This window comes from Ahaetulla prasina, chromosome 4 (assembly GCF_028640845.1).
Source record: "Ahaetulla prasina isolate Xishuangbanna chromosome 4, ASM2864084v1, whole genome shotgun sequence".
Taxonomy (NCBI): domain Eukaryota; kingdom Metazoa; phylum Chordata; class Lepidosauria; order Squamata; family Colubridae; genus Ahaetulla; species Ahaetulla prasina.
In genome coordinates this window covers 127,069,290-127,081,240 of record NC_080542.1, presented here as the reverse complement: position 1 = coordinate 127,081,240, position 11,951 = coordinate 127,069,290, and the positions used below count along the sequence as shown (strand labels likewise).

Genomic DNA, 11,951 nt, shown 5'->3' with positions numbered 1-11,951 from the left:
TGTTGGAGAATTCAAACTTCTGCAGGCAAGTCATTCCACTGGTTAATTGTTCTAACTGTCAGGAAATTTCTCCTTAGTTCTAGGTTGCTTCTCTCCTTGATTAGTTTCCACCCATTGCTTCTTTGGAGAATACCTTGATTCCCTCTTCTTTGTGGCAGCGAAGTGAGATATTGGAACACTGCTATTATGTCTTCCCTAGTCCTTCTTTTCATTAAACTAGACACACTCAGTTCCTGCAACCATTCTTCATAGGTTCCAGTCCCCTAATTATCTTTGTTGCTCTTTTCTGTACTCTTTCTAGAGTCTCAACATCCTTTTTACATTGTGGTGACCAAACTGGATGCAGTATTCCAAGTGTGACCTTACCAAGGTATTATAAAGTGGTATTAACACTTCATCTTATCTTGATTCTATCCCTCTGTTTATGTAGCCTAGAACTATGTTGGCCTTTTTGGCAGCTGCTGCACACTGCAGACTCATATCTAAATGGTTGTCCACTAGGACTCCAAGTTCCCTCTTACAGTTACTTCTAATGAGCAAGGTATCACATATACCGTACCTGCGTATTTGGTACCCAGAAGTTCACGATCTTCTAGAAAGATAGGGAAGGATACAGTGCCCTTTGTGCAATGAGGTTAGGCGAGCCTACACTTTGCTAAGCTGGTCCTGGCCGCAGGACTGTTTCAAGAAGATCCTCTGATACCATCCCCATGGCTCTATCACCTTTCATAATGCATTTATTTGTTAGATTTCCATCCCACTTTCCTCCAGAAGCATTAAACCCTTCTCCCTCCTGTTTTCCCATGGATAGGTTAGGCTGAGAGAGATTCCATCCATGAACCCCAGCCTACCTAAGTCCCAAGGCCAGCATCTGATCTACTGCATAGTAATGGTATATATGACCCTCTCGGAAGCAGGGAGTATTTATATATGGACTCTTTGAGATAGAGGGGCCCCTTTACACCATTAATTGTAGTTTATGCTTGTACACATCAAAGAAAGTGAATCCCGTCATTCTCCTGGGTATATTGCTACCACAACATGCAACATACATTTTAGGAAGTCAGGTTTTCTGCTGTAGTTTTGCGTCTCTCATCAGCAGAATGGTGCATCAAAATGTCAGTGTTGTGGATCAGATATAAGGCAGCCCTCTGAACCCCAAACATCCCAAATTGTGCTGGTTTTTGTTGTCGTTGTTGTTAGTAGAGTGATTTTTGGCATGCAGAGCAAAACAAGGTCTACCATTTCCGCCCTATCAGTCCTGGTGACAAGACTGGAAACATTCCCTGCGGGTCTAGAACTTTTAGCCTCCTATCATTGGCCATGCCTCCTTCTCCCCCAGCTTTACTCCTCAGATGATTTTCTTCTGACATTTCTCCTCAGATGACACGCCCCTAGCTCTCCGTCCCACACGCTTTGGCGCAATCAATTCACAGAAGGAGGATTCGTCCTGGTTTTTTCGCCACCCAGGACAGTTAGCCACCAGTAGCTATAAGCCAAACGCTTGTTAGGAGAAGGAACAGGAGGGGGTGGAAAGTAACAAAGAAGAGGAAGGGAAGAGTGGGGAGAGGGGCGATAAGTACCCAGTTTCATCCAAAGGGAAGAGAGACAAGAAAGAAAAGAAAGAAAAATGAAAGAAAGAAAGAAAGAAAGAAAGAAAGAAAGAAAGAAAGAAAGAAAGAAAGAAAGAAAGAAAGAAAGAAAGAAAGAAAGAAAGAAAGAAAGAAAGAAAGAAGAAGGAAGGAAGGGGCGGTGAAAAACCCAGGACAAACCTTCCTTCTGTGAATCAGCTGCGCCAAAGCATTTATCTTTATTTATTTATTTATTTTGTCACACAGTATATATAAGCATAAGCATGAAATAATTATACAATATATAAGCATATATATAAGTATGAGTATGTAATAACTATATTAATTGGATATAAGGAAAGGAAACAATAGGACAGGAACGGTAGGCACGCTGGTGCTCTTATGCACGCCCCTTACAGACCTCTTAGAAATGGGGTGAGGTCAATAGTAGACAGTTTTTGGTTGAAGCTTAGGGGATTTTGGGACAGTATGTGGGACAGCATGTGGGACAGAGGGGCTGTGGCCCATTGGCCAGGGTGAACAGCTAAGGGCGTGTCAGCTGAGTAGAAACATCAGAGAAGAATTGCCTGAGGAGTAAAGCTGGGGGAGAAGAAGGAGAAGGAGAATAGGACTGAAAGTCCTATTCTGTTCCCTGCAGCCCTTAGAAACCAATAAAAAAAGAAGCTCTGCCCTAGCACATTTTCAGAGAGTAAAACATAAGTACACACACAATTACAAAAAAGTTTATAAAGGCCATTAGCTGCCTTTAAGAGCACTCCAATCTCTTTCTCAGAAGTAAGTCATGCTGACTCAGAATTCATTCTTTTATAGTTCTTACTCATTAGGCAGGCATGAAGATGGTTAAGCTAACACAGACCTTTGCCACAACCAAGCTAGTTACTGGCTGTATCACTGCAGCACTTCTTTAGATGATGTGGCTACTTATTCAGTTTCCTGGAATGTTTCTTGCAAGCTAGCAAACCAGATACTGCTCTGTAACAGTTAAACGCATTGTTTTATCATTCATTGAGCTGAATTGTTGTTTATTGTAGATAGCATATGATAGACCAACATTGCATGATTAAGCTGGTGAAAGAATTGCCAAATGTTACAGTGAAAACAGCCTGGGTGGGGAACTACCATATTTTTTTCCATGTATGAATGAACACTGTTGTGTATCTAGACAAGACAGATGGTCTCCTGGGAAAGAGACTTCTGTCTTTTGCTGGACAGAGTTGAGAGGGGGGAGGAAGGGAGGGGGAGAGGGAGAGAGAGAAGAGAGAGAGAAGGAAGGAAGGAAGGAAGGAAGGAAGGAAGGAAGGAAGGAAGGAAAAGTGGGGAGAGGGGCGATAAGTACCCAGTTTCATCCAAAGGGAAGAGAGACAAGAAAGAAAAGAAAGAAAAATGAAAGAAAGAAAGAAAGAAAGAAAGAAAGAAAGAAAGAAAGAAAGAAAGAAAGAAAGAAAGAAAGAAGGAAGGAAGGAAGGAAGGAAGGAAGGAAGGAAGGAAGGAAGGAAGGAAGGGGCGGTGAAAAACCCAGGACAAACCTTCCTTCTGTGAATCAGCTGCGCCAAAGCATTTATCTTTATTTATTTATTTATTTTGTCACACAGTATATATAAGCATAAGCATGAAATAATTATACAATATATAAGCATATATATAAGTATGAGTATGTAATAACTATATTAATTGGATATAAGGAAAGGAAACAATAGGACAGGAACGGTAGGCACGCTGGTGCTCTTATGCACGCCCCTTACAGACCTCTTAGAAATGGGGTGAGGTCAATAGTAGACAGTTTTTGGTTGAAGCTTAGGGGATTTTGGGACAGTATGTGGGACAGCATGTGGGACAGAGGGGCTGTGGCCCATTGGCCAGGGTGAACAGCTAAGGGCGTGTCAGCTGAGTAGAAACATCAGAGAAGAATTGCCTGAGGAGTAAAGCTGGGGGAGAAGGAGAAGGAGAAAAGTCCTATTCTGTTCCCTGCAGCCCTTAGAAACCAATAAAAAAAGAAGCTCTGCCCTAGCACATTTTCAGAGAGTAAAACATAAGTACACACACAATTACAAAAAAGTTTATAAAGGCCATTAGCTGCCTTTAAGAGCACTCCAATCTCTTTCTCAGAAGTAAGTCATGCTGACTCAGAATTCATTCTTTTATAGTTCTTACTCATTAGGCAGGCATGAAGATGGTTAAGCTAACACAGACCTTTGCCACAACCAAGCTAGTTACTGGCTTTATCACTGCAGCACTTCTTTAGATGATGTGGCTACTTATTCAGTTTCCTGGAATGTTTCTTGCAAGCTAGCAAACCAGATACTGCTCTGTAACAGTTAAACGCATTGTTTTATCATTCATTGAGCTGAATTGTTGTTTATTGTAGATAGCATATGATAGACCAACATTGCATGATTAAGCTGGTGAAAGAATTGCCAAATGTTGCAGTGAAAACAGTCTGGGTGGGGAACTACCATATTTTTTTCCGTGTATGAATGAACACTGTTGTGTATCTAGACAAGACAGATGGTCTCCTGGGAAAGAGACTTCTGTCTTTTGCTGGACAGAGTTGAGAGGGGGGAGGAAGGGAGGAAGGGAGGGGGAGAGGGAGAGAGAGAAAGAGAGAGAGAGAGAAGGAAGGAAGGAAGGAAGGAAGGAAGGAAGGAAGGAAAGAAAGAAAGAAAGAAAGAAAGAAAGAAAGAAAGAAAGAAAGAAAGAAAGAAAGAAAGAAAGAAAGAAAGAAAGAAAAAGATGGATGCAGAATTCTATAACCGGACAGAGGCCAATTCCACATTATAGCCTAAGCTGCTTTCTTCCCAATGACCAATGAAATCAATCCTTCAAAATGATAAACCAGTCATCATGGGACATTGGATAGGCTTCTCTTTGTTACCAAGAAGAAAACTGAATTCCAGGCTTAGGTCAATCATAAAATGTAGGCTTAGTCACCTACCTAGCGTAGAAATTCTCAATTTAATAGCTAAGCAGAATTTCATGGAAGCAAAGGCCTACTTGTATCCATCCTTTCGAGGTCAAACTTTGCAAATTCTTTCTGGTGGTTCATGGCTTAAAAGATTCTCATGCCAGGCTTCATATTGTCAAAACAATGACTGGGGGGTTTTCTCACTGTTATTATTGTGGGCTTGTTTGTTTTGGGTTTTGTGGTGGTAGGGAGTTTCTGGATTTTGTTTCTATATCCTCTACTGATTTTGGGTTCCTGGAGTTTCCAAACAGCTAGCTAACTGGGCCTAAAATTAATACATTCCAATGCAGGATGCATGTAGATATTAGTTTTCAATATTATATGAGCAATGCAGGAAGAAGCTATAATTTAACCTTTGTCATCGGCAGCAGGTTTCAAAACCATTGCTATCAATCCGCTCGTGAGCACGCAAGTGCATGTCCGGTTGGGTGGGCGGAACTTCCCGCTGCTGCCGCTACTGATTCACCCAAGACGGGGTGAACCGGTAGCAACCCACCACTACCTGGAATGCTGCAAAAATAGAATGAAATTTATTTGCTTTTTTACTGTGACTTTGAATGTGATATTTTGAATCTGAAATCCAAAAAGCATATGAAATGCCTCCATAGTAGCTCCATGAAATTGTATTGCAGTAGTTATTAAAATATTATATCAAAAGTTTTGCAGGTTGCTAATCAATTTGTGTCCCATATTGCAACCTTAAGATTTTAGTATTCACTTTATTAATATTTATTATTTGATACAGGTTGTCCTCACTTATTGGTCACAATCAGAACTGGCATCTCACTAAACATCACAGTCATTAAGTGAAAAATTATGTATCTGCCCCAGACTTATGATTTTCTCTTCCATTTCCATTGTTAATTGAATCAATTTGGTTGTTAAGTGAGACATAATGTGACTGTTGCTTACAATTTTCTACCTGCACTCTCCATTAATTCTGTGTGAGTGCCTGTATTGTATTTATAACTTTTCTCTTGGCCCCATATTCGTTTCCCTGATTATTATTGTAGATAGTCTGGGCGGAAAGATAGTAACTTCATTAAGCTTACCCATCCAGACCCCTAATTAGGGGAGGAGATATCTAAACATCTGCATGTTTTCACCAATTCTTGGTCATTTTGATGAAACAGAACTTTCTTTGGAATTTCTTTCTGAGAAGAGAATTTACTGTAGATCAAATTGTCCTAGGCTGGATATTGGCCTTTTTCTTTTATTGGAGACTGGATTAAAGATAGCAAGCAAGACATTTATTTCAGTATTTCTCAACCTGGGTAATTTGAAGATGGATTGATTGATTGATTGATTGATTGATTTGTCACACACAACAGTATATATAAGGATAAGCATGAAATAACCATACAAATTGGATACAATCAATGGGAACATTAGGACAGGAACAGTAGGCACGCTGGTGCTCTCTTACAGACCTCTTAGGAATGGAGTGAGGTCAGTAATAGATAGCCTTTGGTTAAAGTTTTGGGGATTTTGGGATGAGACCACAGAGTCAGGTAGTGCATTCGAGGCATTAACAACTCTGTTACTGAAGTCATATTTTCTACAATCAAGATTGGAGCAGTTCACATTAAGTTTAAATCTATTGGCCGGTTAGCTCAGGCTGGTAATAGCCTGTTATTAAGAACACCGAAGCCTGCAATTATTGCAGGTTCGAGCCCGGCCCAAGGTTGACTCAGCCTTCCATCCTTTATAAGGTAGGTAAAATGAGGACCCAGATTGTTGGGGGGGCAATAAGTTGACTTTGTAAAAATATACAAATAGAATGAGACTATTGCCTTATACACTGTAAGCCGCCCTGAGTCTTCGGAGAAGGGCGGGGTATAAATGTAAACAAAAAAAAAAAAAAATTGTGTGCTTGTGTATTGTTGCGATTGAAGCTGAACTTCAACTTCAACTTCAACTGGATTTCAACTCCCAGAATTCCCCAGCCAGCTATGCTATGGACTTCAATTCCCAGAATTCTGCCCAGATTGAAAAACACTGATTTTTGTTTCTCTATCTCTGGTTTGATTTCCTCTTACCAGAAGATACTTGGGCCTTCAGCCTACTTCCTGCAAAAAAAATTATTTCTCTTCCTGCAAAAAAAAAAATATTTCTCTTCTCTTCCCTAACTAGGCTAGACACTGCAAAGATGGAGTTTTTCAATTACACTTTCTTATTAAACTTCCTTTCTGGTGTATCTTAAAGCATCTGTATTTAGATCTGTTTTTAATGGCCCTGATTCTATTTGTGCGTCTATATTTTGCTGAAGCTGGAGCAAAATGATTCAGAGTTGTAAAAGAGTTTCTCCATGAGAAACAATGGGTTTAATTTACATGGGCGATCAGGAAAAAAAATTCCCAATAGAAAGAGCTGTTTTGCAATAACTGTAGCAGAAAAAATTTGCTGTGAAATTCTTCTTCCTCACTAAAGGTCTTTAAATAGAACCTGGATGGTCAGTTGTTAAGGTTGTTGTAGTTGTTGTAGTAGTGAGTTCCTGCACTGAATAGGAGGTTGCACTAGGATCTTCCGTGGTCTGATCCAATGTATGAGCTGAAAGATTCCAACCCAGGTTCTGTCAAAAAATTTCCCTGCAATAATAAGATGGCCAAAAAATGCAGGTAGTTCTTGACTTACAACCACAATAGGGCCTGCCCATTACAGTTGTACATCATGACAGTCATAATACAGCTCATCATATTTTAGGACCTACTCTGTGGTGCTCACTAAGTGAACCATCATGATTGCTAAGTGAATCTTGAGTCATTAAGTGAACTCCAAAATCGTTAAGTATTAGCTATAGCAAGTTTTTGCTGAAAACTAGAACTCTGGTTTTCAGCAAAAACATGTTAATTTTTAAAATAGCTATTAGGCCGGTAGTAGCAGAACCACACTTTCCCCCTACACATCTTGCTCCCACCCTGCCATCTTTTAATTCATATTGCTGTACTTTCATTGTTTTTTATTGTTTCACTTTTAAACAATTTTTATATTTACATTTTTTTAATTTTAAATTTTTATTATTTAATAACTATCTCGTTTAATTATTAAATATAAATAAAATTGCAGTCATGTGACCACAGGATGCTACAAATAGTCATAAATGTGGGCTGGTTGCCAAACATCTGAAATGCAATCATGTATGCCAAGAGATGTGGCCATCAGAATTTTGAAACTGGTTGTAAGCAGGTCTGGTGCAGTGGTGCTATTCAGCCAGTTCTATCCAGTTCGGGTGAGCCAGTAGCGGCGGCTGCGGGAGGCTCCGCCCGGACGTCATCACATCCCATTTTTGACGCTCCGTGCATGCACGGAAGGTCCTTCTGCAAATGACAGTATGTGCTTCCATTTGCGAAGCGGTAGCGAAGGTAAGTGAATACCATCCCTGGTCTGTTGTAACCTTGAATAGTCGCTCAGTGATCAGCTGTAAATCAAGGACTACCTGAATGCAATTGGCTTGTCTTCCATTGTTCAATCATCTTCCCAGCTCTCTATGGCTGCCTAAAAAAAAACATCGTGAATGAACAGAGAGAGGGAGACAGACAAACAGCCTTTATATTATGTCCGATTCATCTTTTCAGACCAGGAAATCGGTCACGTCATGAAACTTTGCAACAGAAAATGACATCATGGTAGTCATTTCCATTACTCCCAGATGTGCCACTAGGACAGGGGTGTCAAACTCAAGGCCCATAGGCCAAATCTGGCCCGCCCCGGGGCCACCCTGCAAACAGCAAATGACCAGCCCACTGTGCCTCTGCCAGCCAAAATGGAATTTGGGAGGGCTGCCACTGGCCCACTTGGGCTCCGTTTTCACTGGTGAAGGGCTGCAGGACATTGAGCTGGTCATGCCCACCCTGGCCACACCCACTCAGGCTCCCGAGATCAAACACAACCCTAACGCAGCCCTCAATGAAATTGAGTCAGACACTCCTGTACTAGGAGAAACTCAGAAGTTCTTTTTGAGCACAATGATTGAAGTAGAATATCAGAGGCCTCTTTTGCAGAGAAGCAAAATGTTGAGAAGTTGCTTAGCTTGAATATGTTGCTTACAGTAGCTTGAATTGGCTGCCCAGCCTATTCAGAGACTTTTTAAAAATTCTCTTCCAATTGCACGCAACCAGTGAATCTGTCTTTCCAGAGGCTTGGGATATTTATCTGAAATAGTGAGTGTCCAGCAAAATTGAACCTTTAAGATAGAAATTTTCTTTCATACATGGGTCTGATGTGAGTAAGTGATTATATTAGACTGAGAAAAATTACTTGCAACATCTTTCCAAGGCATCTAAATTTGGTCTCTGTAAATGGAATGCACCACACTTTTATAGGTTACATATGTATTCCTAGCTCTTACTGACAGTTCAGCCTGGCTGGGGGCAAAGATATCAACCGCCCTACAGACTCAGTAGCAGGTTAGCCTTTGAAGCTTTTGTTTGGCAGGGATGCAGTTATCACTGACCTTGACAGAAAACATTTCAGAGTACACACAGAGAGACATTCAGGGTCTGTGCACGCAAGCTTGCCTTCCGTAACCTCAGAAACACAAGCATAGCAGAATTATGGTAAGTGTATAAGCAAGAAGGTCACAAGGTTAATGTCTATTTAAGCCATTCCTGAAAATACCCATCAAACAGGAAAACTGGGAGATTGCATGGAGGTCCCCTAAGAGCAAAATCAAGGCAAACAAACCAAACGAAAGTTTGATACCCCTCCTTTGGAGAACTGGTCAAAAGTATATATCTATTTTTTATTTTAATCTTTATTTGATGAAGATTAATATAACAGCCCCATAATCTTTGGTCTAGTTTCATGTACTTCTAAATTGCTCTTAGAACCAATAGAAAAGGAAGGGCTGCTCAGATGTTATATTTGAATAAAACAGTTTTTGCTGAGGTGTCAACAGCTAGAGGGTATATGAAATTAGCATTGGGCTAATGTCTGTAACTTGATCTGGAATTGGCATAATTGCTGTCTTTCCCAAAAACTCTTAATAGCAGTGGAAAAGAAACTTGCTTAGTTCATATTTAAATACAAACTAACTCTGCATTTTTCAACCAGCACAGGAATCAAAGAATAAATTACCTTTGATATTTCCTCTTCAATTTTTGTAAAGCAATTTATTCGTCCAAGGAGGAAGCCTGCAGAAACATGCATAATGTCCTGAAAGTAATGTGCAAAACCACAGTAGACTGGGAAGTATTTGAAGAAAAAAAAGGACATTAGACAAAACTGTAAACAAAAATATGTCTGGAAGAAATTGCTTCCAAATACTATTTATTTATTTTTGAATGCTTTTAAACGGTTTCAGTCATTCAATGCCCTGTGTGCGCTTAAATGAGAACAAGACAAGCCAAACTGAGAATCCAAATGGACAGACTGGATTATCTCTAGACATAGTCCCGGTTTCCCAATGTTGCTCCCCTCCCAGGCATATAATTTTGTTGCTTTGGAAGGTCATGTCAACAAAGATCATTCTCTTCAAGCCTTATTGATGAGAGAAACCAAAAGTCCAAAAATTCCTGGCTGGAAAGTTTTAACTGGAAAAGAAAGAAACAAAAACAGCTTATCAGCTAGAACTAGCTAGAAGTATCATGCATCTTATTTAAATGTTTGCGTGATGGAAATAGTTAACAGTGCTTTCATCATCCGGGTTTGTTTGTCTGTGTGATTTGTCATGGCCCTCACAATCGATGTGAATCAACCCTGGGTTGACTAAAGTACACGTTGCAATGATAAGTAGAGCTGTATTTCCAAGCTTGGTGTCAGGACAGTGTAATAATATCCTATACTTGAATACTGCTCACCTGCCTCACTGTATTTCAGACATCATTACATAAGAGAGGGTCCAGAGATATTTTACTAGAAGATTTCTCAAATCTTCAGCTGGAAATAAAATTCCCTATACCACCAGGCTTGAAATTTTAGGTCTAGAAAGCCTCGAACTACGTCATCTACATTCTAACCTGTGCTTAGTTCATAAGATTCTTGACCAAAATGTTCTACCTGTATACCATAATAACACAAGGGCTATCAATAGAGTTAAACTCAATGCAGGGTTTGGACCGGATCACCCAATCTGGTAGTGATGGCGGCGGGTAGTTCAAATAACTGGTAGCAAAAATCCCTGCACCCTACCCTGCCACCAACTGAGCCGCGCGATCATCAGAGGGTTTTTTTTTTTACTTTTAAAAGCATTTTTTCTTCGGCCAAAAAATGCTTTTAAAAGTAAAAAAAAGGCCGAAGAGGTTGTTAAAAATGCTTTTAAAAGGGTCTGACGATCGCAGCTGAATTGCCTGATCGTCAGAGCCTTTTTTTTCTTTTAGAGGCAAAAAAAAAGTGCTTTTAAAAGAAAACAAAGAGATTGTAGAAAAAATGCTTTAGAAAGTAAAAAAAAAAAAAGTTGGCCATGCCCACCCAGTCATATTACCCCATCACAAGCAAGCCACACCCACAGAACTGGCAGTAACAAATTTTACATTTCACCACTGGCCTGGAAACACTCACATAAAGGTTGGCTTCTCAGTTTTGGAATGGGTGCCACTGGTCTAGCTGGTGGCATAAAGAGGTGATTTCATCTGTAAGAGATACGTACAGAAGAAGGTTTTTATGCGCTCATCTCATTAGAGCCGTGGGGGTGCAGTGGTTAAGAGTGCAGTACTGCAGGCATGTCTGCTGACTGCCGGGTGACTGCATTTTGACAGTTCGAATCTCTCCAGGCTCAAGGTTGAGTCAGCCTTCCATCCTTCCAAGGTGGGTCAAATGAGGACCCAGATTGTTGGGGGAAAGAGGCTGACTCTGTAAACCACTTAGAGAGGACTGCAAAGCACTGTGAAGCGGTATATAAGTCTAAGGGTTATTCCTATTGCTATCTCTGCATCAGCCATGCCATGTTTATTAGGTAGTCATGGCATGGCTGTTTTATTTCCTATCCCATCCTCCCCCCAATGAAAGAAAATGGCTGGAAGCATCTTACCTTGGACAGTTGGTGTTTGGCACCGTCCAAGATGAAATGGTTGCCACTCAGCTAGCCAGTGGCACAGCTCATTCATTTCATCTGAAAGATAAAAGAAACAAGACCATTAGTCCAATTTTTTACTACTGGTTCTGTGGGTGTGGCTTGGTGGGCATGGCATGGGAAGGATACTGTAAAACCTCCATTCCCACCCCACTCCAGGGGAAGGATACTGCAAAATCCCCATTTCCTCCCTATTAGCTGGAACTCAGGAGACAGAGAATAGATGGGCCAGTCATACTGTTTACTAGTGGTTCACCAAACAACTGGTCAGAACCTGCTGAAACCCACCTCTCCATATCATTCCTAATATAGTATGTTACTGATTGATGGAAAACACTCACCTTCAAAAGGCCCATGTCCTTCATTAAATGGGTGCCATCCTGCCAGC

The 11,951-nt window shown here is 40.6% G+C and overlaps 1 long non-coding RNA gene across 2 annotated transcripts in view; it reads left to right on the top strand.

The window, feature by feature from the left end:
• Window positions 1–299: 299 nt before the first annotated feature.
• The window catches only part of LOC131198531 (uncharacterized), a 147,651-nt gene continuing 135,999 nt past the window's right edge, over window positions 300–11,951 (top strand). For both annotated transcript variants that reach the window (XR_009155109.1, XR_009155108.1), the window contains exon 1: window positions 300–370. This is a non-coding gene — a long non-coding RNA (uncharacterized LOC131198531). The remainder of the gene's footprint in view (window positions 371–11,951) is intronic.